The sequence below is a fragment of the Zeus faber genome (genome assembly GCF_960531495.2).
Source record: "Zeus faber genome assembly, chromosome: 18".
Lineage (NCBI taxonomy): Eukaryota > Metazoa > Chordata > Actinopteri > Zeiformes > Zeidae > Zeus > Zeus faber.
Window position 1 is genome coordinate 26509067 of NC_137210.1, and position 11260 is coordinate 26520326.

The following is an 11260-nucleotide window of genomic DNA, read 5'->3' on the forward strand; positions in this document are numbered from 1 at the left end:
GTATATAAAACATGGACAGACCAACCGACGGACGGAGGGACGGAAAGACAGACGGACAGACAGACAGACAGACAGACAGACAGACAGACAGACAGATAGAGAGATAGATACAGAAGATGGAGGCAAGAGGAACTGCCCGCTCACCGACCAGATGCATCGCACTCTCAATTTCGCAGCCTCGACCCGACGACACACACACACACACACACACACACACACACACACACACACACACACACACGCACACGCACACACACACACACCACGCAAAAGCACAGATGCGAGCAGAGCCGCGGCTTTGACTTTAATTATCACCTTGTCTCCATCTAAATGAGGGTGCAAGAGGAGCGAGAGAGAGAGAGAACGAGGGAAGGAGAAGAGCGAGAGGGCGAGAGAGAGAGAGAGTGGGAGAGAAGGAGAGAAGGAGGGAAGGAGGGAGAGACAGCGAAAAGAAGAAAGGCCTCCATTAAATCATCCAACGCTTTGCCTTGTCTCCGTCCTTTCTTCTCCAAACCCGAATAACCACAGACGGGACCGACGCCCACCGACGTCCGCTGGCTGACCCCGAAAAGTAAACAACCCAAAAATCCCCAAAAAAACCCAGAAGAGCCAAAACCCTAAAGGAGCAGTCGCCAGCCGTGCGTTGGGGTCGGGAAGGCGTGGCGCCCCCTGGTGAAGGAAAGCACCACGCTCATCCCTCCGTCCTCTGCACGACGCCCTGATGTGGGGAAAAGTTCGGCTCTCTTTTCCAGATCGGGTTCTTGACGAGTCACTGGGTGAAATGAGTCGTTCGGTTTTGTTTTCGGTTCATTGGTGTGTGACGAGGGGAGCGGGGCGCTGGGGGGGGGGGGTCGATGAAGCAGGTTGAGGAGAAGCGTCGGTTCGGCCCTGAGTAGTGGGAACAGCAGAACTGGAACTGACGAGCGACGACGAAAAGGTTCGGCTCTTTTGGGGTATTCGGCTCCGGACTCTGCAGCGGCTCCGTGAAACCGTACCGTTCAGCTTTCTCCGACTCGTTGTTGGTTTGACATGGGCGGAGCGGTGAGACAGAGGAGCGGATTCGGCTCCGAATCGTGAACTCTCAGAAGAATCCTTTAATGCTGTCAAAACGACCGGGTGGAATACGACGTCTCAATCAGCTCAATGTGAATTGCCCCCCCAGTCATTTCAAAGATTTGTTCGATACCGACGAATCGCTCCAACCGGCCCTCGTCTCTCGGGTGCATGGACTTGAAAGATCCCGGTTTGAAAACCAACGCTGGCGTCTGAGGAAGCCACAGGAAGCACAGGAAGAAAAAGGAAGAAGCTTCCGGAGCAAAGGTTTCCAAACACAGCGTTAGGTTTAAGCAAGATGGCGGCTTTGGGGGAATAGATCCGTCATATTTCCCTAAAGCGACATTTTGACTGGGAGTGATGTATGATTTGATTACTATCGCACATCTATGACATTTCACTGAGCCAGGAATCAATGGCTGAGCCGTGACGGACATAAATCATCCTGCGTCTTATCGGCCGCCGCTCCGCAGGATGGAGGGATGAAAGAGAGAGAGATGAAGACATGAGTGCACTTCCATGAGGATTGAACAAGCAGAGAGGAAGGCTGCTGGGAAGAGAGATGGAGGGATAGAGAGATGGAGGGATAGAGAGATGGAGGATAGAGATGGAGGGATAGAGATGGAGGATAGAGGGATGGAGGATAGAGGGATGGAGGATAGAGGGATGGAGGGATAAAGAGATGGAGAATAGAGGGATGGAGGATAGAGGGATGGAGGATAGAGGGATGGAGGGATAAAGACATGGAGGATAGAGAGATGGAGGATAGAGAGATGGAGGGATAGAGATGGAGGATAGAGAGATGGAGGATAGAGAGATGGAGGGATAGAGAGATGGAGGATAGAGATGGAGGATAGAGATGGAGGGATAGAGATGGAGGATAGAGAGATGGGGGTAGAGAGATGGAGGGATAGAGATGGAGGATAGAGAGATGGAGGGATGGAGATGAGGGATAGAGATGGAGGGATAGAGATGGAGGATAGAGAGATGGAGGGATAGAGATGGAGGATAGAGCTGGAGGATAGAGATGGAGGGATAGAGGGATGGGGGGATGGAGATGAGGGATAGAGTTGGAGGGATAGAGATGGAGGATAGAGAGATGGAGGGATAGAGATGGAGGATAGAGATGGAGGATAGAGAGATGGAGGATAGAGAGATGGAGGATAGAGATGGAGGATAGAGATGGAGGGATAGAGATGGAGGATAGAGAGATGGGGGTAGAGAGATGGAGGGATAGAGATGGAGGATAGAGAGATGGAGGGATGGAGATGAGGGATAGAGATGGAGGGATAGAGATGGAGGATAGAGAAATGGAGGGATAGAGATGGAGGATAGAGATGGAGGGATAGAGGGATGGAGGGATGGAGATGAGGGATAGAGTTGGAGGGATAGAGATGGAGGATAGAGAGATGGAGGGATAGAGATGGAGGATAGAGATGGAGGGATAGAGGGATGGAGGGATGGAGATGAGGGATAGAGTTGGAGGGATAGAGATGGAGGATAGAGAGATGGAGGGATAGAGAGATGGAGGGATAGAGATGGAGGGATAGAGATGGAGAATAGAGAGATGAGGGATAGAGAGATGGAGGGATAGAGATGGAGGATAGAGATGGAGGGATGGAGGTGGAGGGATAGAGATGGAGGATAGAGAGATGGAGGATAGAGAGATGGAGGGATAGAGATGGAGTGATGGAGGTGGAGGGATGGAGGTGGAGGGACAGACATGAGGCGGCTGATGAAGACAGGAATGAACAAAGGATGAAGAGGAGGAGGTGCAGAGAAGGAAGGCGTCGCGTCTGTCAGCTCCTTAAAGTGGGAATCCATGACCCCGTCCTGTTCATGAAGATCACTTCTGGTATTTCATTATGATATTTTTGCTGCATAATCAATTCAAGGTTTGGTCGGACCCGTCGGAGGCTTCGCTCCCCCGCGGTCCAGTCGCTGTGACGGTTCGGAGGAGTCGGCTCGTCCGGCTCCGACGTGCGATCGTGGCGGCTGAAGCGGTTATTGGATTGATATTTTCACTCACATAAAATATGAATGAAGTCACAGCCAGTGAGCAGATGCATAGGAGGTGTTGGAAGGGGACCCTCCTCTTGAGAGCCTTCCAGAGGTTTCTTTTTCTCTTCTCTTTTGTTTTGATCGATTTCTTTCTCAACTTTTATATATAAAAAAAAAAAACACCCAACCAAATGTATTTTAGGCCGATGCAATCATTGTGCATTTTAGTACCTTCTCCCGATACGTTCTATAGAATTCAAAGTGACCAATCAATGATACCAATGGGACTCGGGAGGGGGGGCCAGTGGGGGGCCAGCGACTGTATCAGGGTGGCCCCGGCCCCGTTCTGCACGGAGCGTCAGTGCGCGTGGATTGTGTACTTTATTAACCAAAGTACGTCTAAAGGGGACGTATTATGCTCATTTTAAACAGCTAAATATGGGTCTCTGAGGTCCCCAAAACATGTTTTTGAAGGGTTTTTTTTTTTTGCTGAAAATACCGCTCAGATTATGCATTCTTGCCATTCTAACATGCCTCTAAATCTCGTGCTCCTGGACGCTCTGCTTCAGTGTGTGTAGCTTTAAATGTAAATGAGCGGCCAGGCCCCGAGTTCTGTGAGCCAATGGGGTTTGAGCATGAGTAGTAGGGTTGTACCTACAGTTTCAGCGATTTTCCCCCGTGAGTCCACCGAAATCGGTTTCCAAATTTAAGGCGACAAATAACCAATCCAATTGCTAAATCGTCACCATTAGATCTACAAGGCCCCCTGTGGTGTGGGGATGGGATGGCTTGAGCAGCCACACCTGACCTGGATCTAGGTGATTGGGACCAGGGTGGCTGCACACCTGCTGCCCGTCGGTCTAACGAGCAGCAGGTAAAACCCCCGTCCCCACACTCACTCAGGAGAGGAGCCCTTGTCATGAGACGCTCCATCTGCTCCTGGCTTGCTCCACCTGGCCCCCTCTCTACAATCAACTGGTGTTTACAACCCCCCGTCTTCTGTGTCTCTGCGCCGGAGGCCCCTGAAAACGTCACCTGGTTGGCGTGCAGTGGCGAAACTGCCACCCCCCATTTAAATGTTTGTTCCCACTTTCATAAGGCACAGGCACGGCCGGTTGCACCGCAATAAAATATGATGAATAAAAACATCTATAATAAAAACACAAGTTTTTGTCGGTTGTGTTTGTTCACGCACCGCAGCCTACACTCTATTCACCACATGCTTTTAGAAAGCACACAGCAGGGTTATTTTTTAAATACTAAAATGTCCGTCGTCTGCAGTTTCTCGCCGGACAGTCGGTATTAATTCCTCTCAATCTTTAAAGGATTTGTGCTGGTCTGGAAGCCAGCGGAGCAGTTCCCGGCAGCGCTTGGCAGGTCTCCGGCCGTGGGTGGAGTTACGGAGATGGGGGTGGTTCCAATTCTATCGGAGCCCCGCTCGACGGAGGAAGGGGCAGCAACCAACACGTTTTCTAACACAGACAGCCCATAATTAAGTGACTGTGCCGTTCTTATTTCGTCGTGCGTGTCAGTCGCTCCCTCAGAGACCCAAATGTAGCTGCACAGGCGCTGGAAAAGTGTTTTGTACCATGAGAGGTCTCCTTTGCAGCACATCTTGAATTTGGCATTTTGCACTTCTAACACTTTGTGAAATGCACCGTCGTGACTTCCCTCCGTTTTTATTTTAAATTGCCTGATATGCCAAAGCCTTTCTTGGATAATCACCTTTTAAAGGCAATTAGCTCGAGGCTAATACGCTGCTTCCTGGACGCTTGCGAAACGGTTGAATCGCTGCAAGAAAGAAAGAAGGAGAAGGAGAAGTAACTTTTCTGCTCGCCGCAATTAATTTGTGGCATTTTGCAAAGTGCACTTCACCGTCGCCTCTCCACCACCGCACTCACCCCCCCCCCCCCCCCCCCCCCGAGCCCTCGTTCTCTCTCTCTCTCTCCCAAAAATGACAAGGTTCGGGGTCACACCAGAGAAAGGTCGGGCGTCATTTGCACGACAGCGATGCTGCTTAAATTAGCTGCAGGTGGATTTAATGAGCGATGGAGAGACCCCGCCCCTCCAGACGCTGGATGGAGGCATGAGCAGAGAGAGGGAGAGGGAGGGAGGGAGGGAGAGAGAGAGGGAGGGAGAGGGAGAGAGAGAGACGCTGCCCTCGCTCACTAGGTTGCTGATGGGCTGTGGAACAAACGGACGCGTGCGCTGGGACGTCACGAGGAGCCGATTTGCAGCCTCGAGCTTGGGTTTTCGCCGCCGGCGGCCATCTTGGCGGGCGGCCTCGGTGCGGCACTGGCGTCCGTGACGTCACGGCGCTGCTTTTCGAATGGAAGATCCGACGCCTCCGGTTGCGGTGGACGTCGGCAAGGCAGGGAGCTGGGTTAGAGCCGCCCATATTTGGGCAGAGGGGGCGGAGTCTTGGTGTGTCGCGTAACAAATTGAGTTGGCGTCTAACTTCACCCGTCTGGGTTGAGGAATTTGGGCTTACGCCGGCGGCCATCTTGGCAGGAAACGACGTCAGAACGTCCTAAATTTGGCCGGGAGGGGGCGGAGTTTTTGTGGCCGGCGTTCAGCAACTTTTTCTGCTGCTTTTCCAATATTTTGGTGAAATTTTTAACAAATCTAACAGTCTTTTACATGTTTAACCTTTTTCTTAATTAATTAATTTGCAGTTGTTAGTTTGCACAAAGAGGAAGCATTTAGTGGTCACATCACGGATACAAATGAAATATTTACGTTCAAATGAAAGAAATGAAAGTCAATCATTTATCACCAAGTCGTCCTAGCGACGGTCCGGATGGACACCCTGATTTGGAGAATAAATTAAAATGTGCTTTCTCTAAGTTTGGGAGTGTTGAGAACAGGTGGCGATGCAGCGATGCCCTCTGCCTCCACCCGATATAAAGTGATCTAAAAAACTCACTGTGGTGCTTAATTTGGTTGGAATGCGGCGGTGGAGCAGCTGATCCCAGGTGGAAGTAATGATCCTTCATTGATCCTGTATTGATATGCTGTAATCCCCTTAAATCAGCAGCTGCAGCGGTGAAACAGAGGAGACAGCAGAGTTCCTTAAAAGTAGCGACTGGGAACTGGCACGGGGGGCGTCCGGGGAGTTACTCATTACAGACTGACGTGTGAACACTGTACATACACAATAATGACACGTAATTGCCTCACAGCAAGAAGGTCCTGGGTTCGATTCCCGCCTGGGGCGCTGTTAGCACCGTGCTCTGGTGGGTTATCCCCCAAACAGGAGCCCTTCTGTGTGGAGTTTGCGTGTTCTCCCCGTGCTCACATGGGGTTCCCTCCACCTAACGTCAGTCAAGACCCCCACCAAAAACATGCACACATCACCATCGTCTGACCGGCGATGGACACTCGTCACCAGGTCCACACCACCACGTGGTGTTGTCCGGGTTAATTTATAACCTTATCTTTTCAAAACGGTTCCATATTCTGACTTTACCTCACTTGGAAGGATGATCTGATCTGCATGTTTTGCATATAAGATTGCCGTTTGTGCTTTTTTGCGAGCTGGTGAGAGACTTCTATTTCCCTGTGAAATGCTGGTGGAGCTATGTAGCCTCGACTTTTTAATAATCATGTTAAATTTACAAATCAAACTCAGTTTTGGAAATGCGTTGAGCGATAGAAAACAACTTAAGGGACATAAATCTGTATAATCCAATTTTTGACCGAATATAGAATTGTGCCGCGAAATGTGCTGTGGTTGGTCACATATATTGTAATAACACTGTAATAACCATTAACATTAGACTAACCTATAGGTTTTTAGTTGTGTCCACACTGTTGTTACTAATGTTCATATTTCTATATGCCATTTATAGAGCAGTTTGTATATTCTGCATTTATTGTATTTTGTTTTTTTCTTCTTTACTACAGTTCACCAACTACTGCCAAGACAAATTCCTTGTATTTGAACATGTATTTGGTTAAATGAACTGATTCTGATATTTTAAAACACATTATTATGCAGTGGGTGAGTTTCCCATGATAGACTCTAGTTGAACAAAAGTCAGGTATGTGAATGAGCGTATCCAGTGACAGTTTAGCTTCTTTATCTCCAGATTAGCGTCTCCTCGGCCCTTCTAGATGAGTATCACAGCAACCCGAGTATCCGGAGTGAATTTTACACAAGATTTAATCAAATTTTAAAACCTGCACCGTGCCTATCGTTTAAACTGAGTTAACAAAGTGACCTGTGATGGGTGAACACTGCAAAACCCATGAAGTGGATAAGGATATCAAGGTGCCATTTTGAAATGAGATACTCTTTTACTATTTGCTGATGATCATTATCCATTTGAGAGACTGTTGGGAGACACTATTTGATGCAGATGTTTTAAAAAAGATGATGTTCTCGTGGGTCATGGAGTGGAATTCTTAATTTATTTTGGATTTGCCACCCGAGAATTTAAATTTCAATATGAAGCAAGTTCATTATTTTATTTCATTATTTATTATTATAATTGTTGTTATTTGAAATATTATTTTGTATTGTTATGTTATTATATATATATGTCATATTATATATACTTTATTATTTATTATAATGTTTATTATTTATTGTTTATTATTAAAATATCTTGTTATTTATTACAATTGTGTTACTATTCATTATAAAAAAATATTATATGTCATTATAATTATTATTATTATTATATTCTTTTATTATTACTTTACTATTATAGTCTATATAATATCCTTAATATCCTGTAATATCCTAAAAAACGATCCTCTAATAAAGGCCAGGAGTTTGGTCTACACGAACAAATACAAGTATGAATGAAATACAGACCGGGGGAAAAACTGATGGGAGCTGCAGTGCTACTCCAAACAAAGAAAATAAAAACATTGCGGTTTTGTTGTACATATATTTAATTTACTCAGTTTCTTACTGCAGTGTAGCAGATAGTAGATCACTTCTTGGGCCAAATGTCCTGCTCTGAGCCGTATCGCTCTGTAGCGCTCGAAGCAGGAAGTGCTGCGTTCAGGGCAGACTTGGAAAACTGTATTTCCCCCGTCAGCTGGTAGCTACTAGCTCTCTCTTTTTTTCACCATACATGTGTTTGCATGGCTTGGCACCCAGATGGAAGTTCAATTTAAAATTCATACTTAAATATGGCCAAAGATACTTATTAAACCGAGGGAATTACATATAGGAAAAGCCCGCCTCTAATACAAGTGTGCTTCCAATAAAGGCCTGGTACCCTCTGCAGTTGAGGTCAATAAAGACCCCTGTCACTATTATAGGAATTACGGTAATTAGATAGTTCATCCAACCTGAATAGGCGCGTAAGATGCAATATCTATCGAAGGGTTAATACACACGTTTTGGAGGCATCTGTCGGCTTTCATGTTGAACAAACATGCCCGACAACTGTTTATGGCAGTCATCCCGCCGTGGCGGTGTTACGCAAAAAAACCCTCTTAACCACGTTAAAGTGTGCTCGAGGTCTTTGCAGCAAACACATTAATATATATCACCTATAATTTCACGTCTTTAAAAACATAATAACAGCTCAGAAGAAGCTGTTAAGAAGGGCGAAAAGAATAAAGGAAAATGAGATGAAAGCTCTGTCGCAGTCGGCAGTCGGATCGACCTCTTCCATGACTCGTACAGTAAGATATATAAGAATGCGAGTTATGACTCAGAAAATTAAAAATAATTCGCTATATATCAATGCTCACCTTTAATTATCCATCGGGGCCTTAATGCCGCTGTTGGCCGCTGAGACAGTGCCATTACAAAATGAAGGTTGTTGGCATAGTTACTGCTGACTATTCTTATCTCAGATCTTATCTTATTGGTCACGTCCACCCATTAAGCCCCCCCCTCCTCCCCCTCCTCCCTCTCCCTCTCTCTCTCTCTCTCTCTCTCTCTCCCTCTCTCTCTCTCTCCCTCTCTCTCTCTCTCTCTCTCTCTCTCTCCCTCTCTCTCTCTCTCCCTCTCTCTCCATCCCTCCATCTCGCTCTCTCCGGGATGTTGTTATGGGCTCGGTCGACCTGATAAGGGCAATGTGTCCCCAGGCCCCGGCACGTCATTTACCATCTGTCCCACCCTGGGACGCCACCATTCCCCCGCATCCACCCTCCACCTTCCACCCATCACCGCCCCTCCGTCTTCCCAGGGACGCCCAGGGACCAGGCCTCGGATTGGGCATGATGAATAACGCCGCTCCCCTTCCAGCCCCCTCCCTGGAGGTCCTCAAATCCTCTTTCCCTGCCTTCTCTCACTTTTATTCCCCCTCTTTCCGTCTCAGTCTCTGCTGCTGGAACCGACCCTCGCACTCTCCGTCGCCCTTCGCCTCACCCCACCTCTGAAAACCCTCCTCCCCCTGCCTCCCCCGGGTTCCCCAGGGCCCGGCGGGGCTGGCACCCGCCCAGGGTCCCTTCCATTCCCACCCCCACATCTGATATGATCAGGAGAGAAAAGAGCTCAGAACATTCTTTTCCCATGATTCTTAAGTGGCACCAGGGGCACTTTAGGCTGGCTAGAGAGCTGTCTGACCCCCTGGATGACTGGCTGGCTGGCTGGCTGGAAGGCCGGATAGGCTGACTGGATGCATGGAGGGTTAGCTGGCTGGCTTGTTGAATGTACAGAGGGTTGGCTTGCTGGCTGGCCTGCTGGATGAACGGAGGGTTGGCTGGCTGGCTGGCTGGCTGGCTGGCTGGCTGGCTGGCTGGCTGGCTGGCTGGGGGCTGGATGGATGGATGGATGGATGGATGGATGGATGGATGGATGTATGGATGGATGGATAGAGGACTGGCTGGCTGGATAGATGGCTGGCTGATTGGCTGGGTTGCTGGCTGGATAGCGGGCTGGCTGGTTGCTTGCCTGGCTGGATAGAGGGCTGGCTGGCTGGATTGAGGGCTGGCTGGTTGCTTGCCTGGCTGGATAGAGGGCTAGCTGGCTGGATTGAGGGCTGGCTGGTTGCTTGGCTGGCTGGATAGAGGGCTGGCTGGTTGGCTGGGTGGCTGGCTGGATAGAGGCCTGGCTGGCTGGCTGTCTAACTTCTGACCAAGGAGTTCTGGAGCGCATAACTTATCAGGATTAGCCGGCGGCTTCCCCTCTGTCTTGGCTTCCACCAAAACATTTTTCTCCACTGCAGCGTAGCTGCTCCGCTGCACCGCTGTCAGCATGAGCTGATATTAAGTGGGCTGAAAAACAGTGCAAAGTACAATACCTCCAAAAAGTCTGAGCTTAGTACTTTTTTATTCCTGTAGTGAGCGGTTTGGTTTGATGTGTTTTATGCTTGTCTTTTAACGAAACATCCAGCCTCCTGCAGGGATCTGCTTTGATGCAGGGAGTGGTGTGGACGCTGCCGTTCTCTGTAGCAGTGAACAACTCTTCCAGATGGTTCAGGAGTCTGGAGTCACTCCATCAAAAGGGTCGTTCATTTGTGACTTTCAGCCGGACACACACGCCCAACGGAGACTCCGCTCATCCGACTCTCGTGACAGCAACTGAATCAATCCGAGTCAGAGTTGGAAAAATCAACCAAATGTTTTCTTACACCGATACCGTTTTCACACCAAAATGAGCGGGTTCACCCATTTTTCTAAACCTGGTTGAACCCACTAAAAATAGGCCATCGGCGTGTCATGGCTCCACGTGATTGGGAAAAGCACAGTAGAGGGGAGGAGACAGCGACTTAATCAAATTGTTAGTGAATCACCCAACACTGCAGTGGAAGCAGTGTGGAGTATCTGTGTGCACACCGGTCCTTGGGCGGTGCTGGACTGATTCGGAGCCCGGCGGGGAGCGTGGGGGTTCTCTGATGTGTAAAAAAAGACGGTAACTTTAGCATTTGATTTTGGATACTAAATCACACAGGAAATGATCGAATGATACACGGATACTGTCTGTTAACCACCAACCTACAGAACTTCAATGCATGAGGCCAAAATGAGCCGGGTGTCCTGTTCACACGAGAGCCAATCAGAGGTGGAGCCGATAAAAACCTGTGTCTATTGCAGGATCATTTGACAAAGGACCGAGACCCGGGTTTTTTCTTTCCCACTGATGACAAATGCCGGTGTTACCGGGTTGTGGGCAAAGTGGGAAATGGGTATGAGTCACTCGTAAAGAGCCGAGTCGCAAAAAAAAGAGCCACCGTTTTCATCCCTACGCACATCAAGCCGATGCCACTGGCAGCACAGGCACTAAAATGCGTCACAA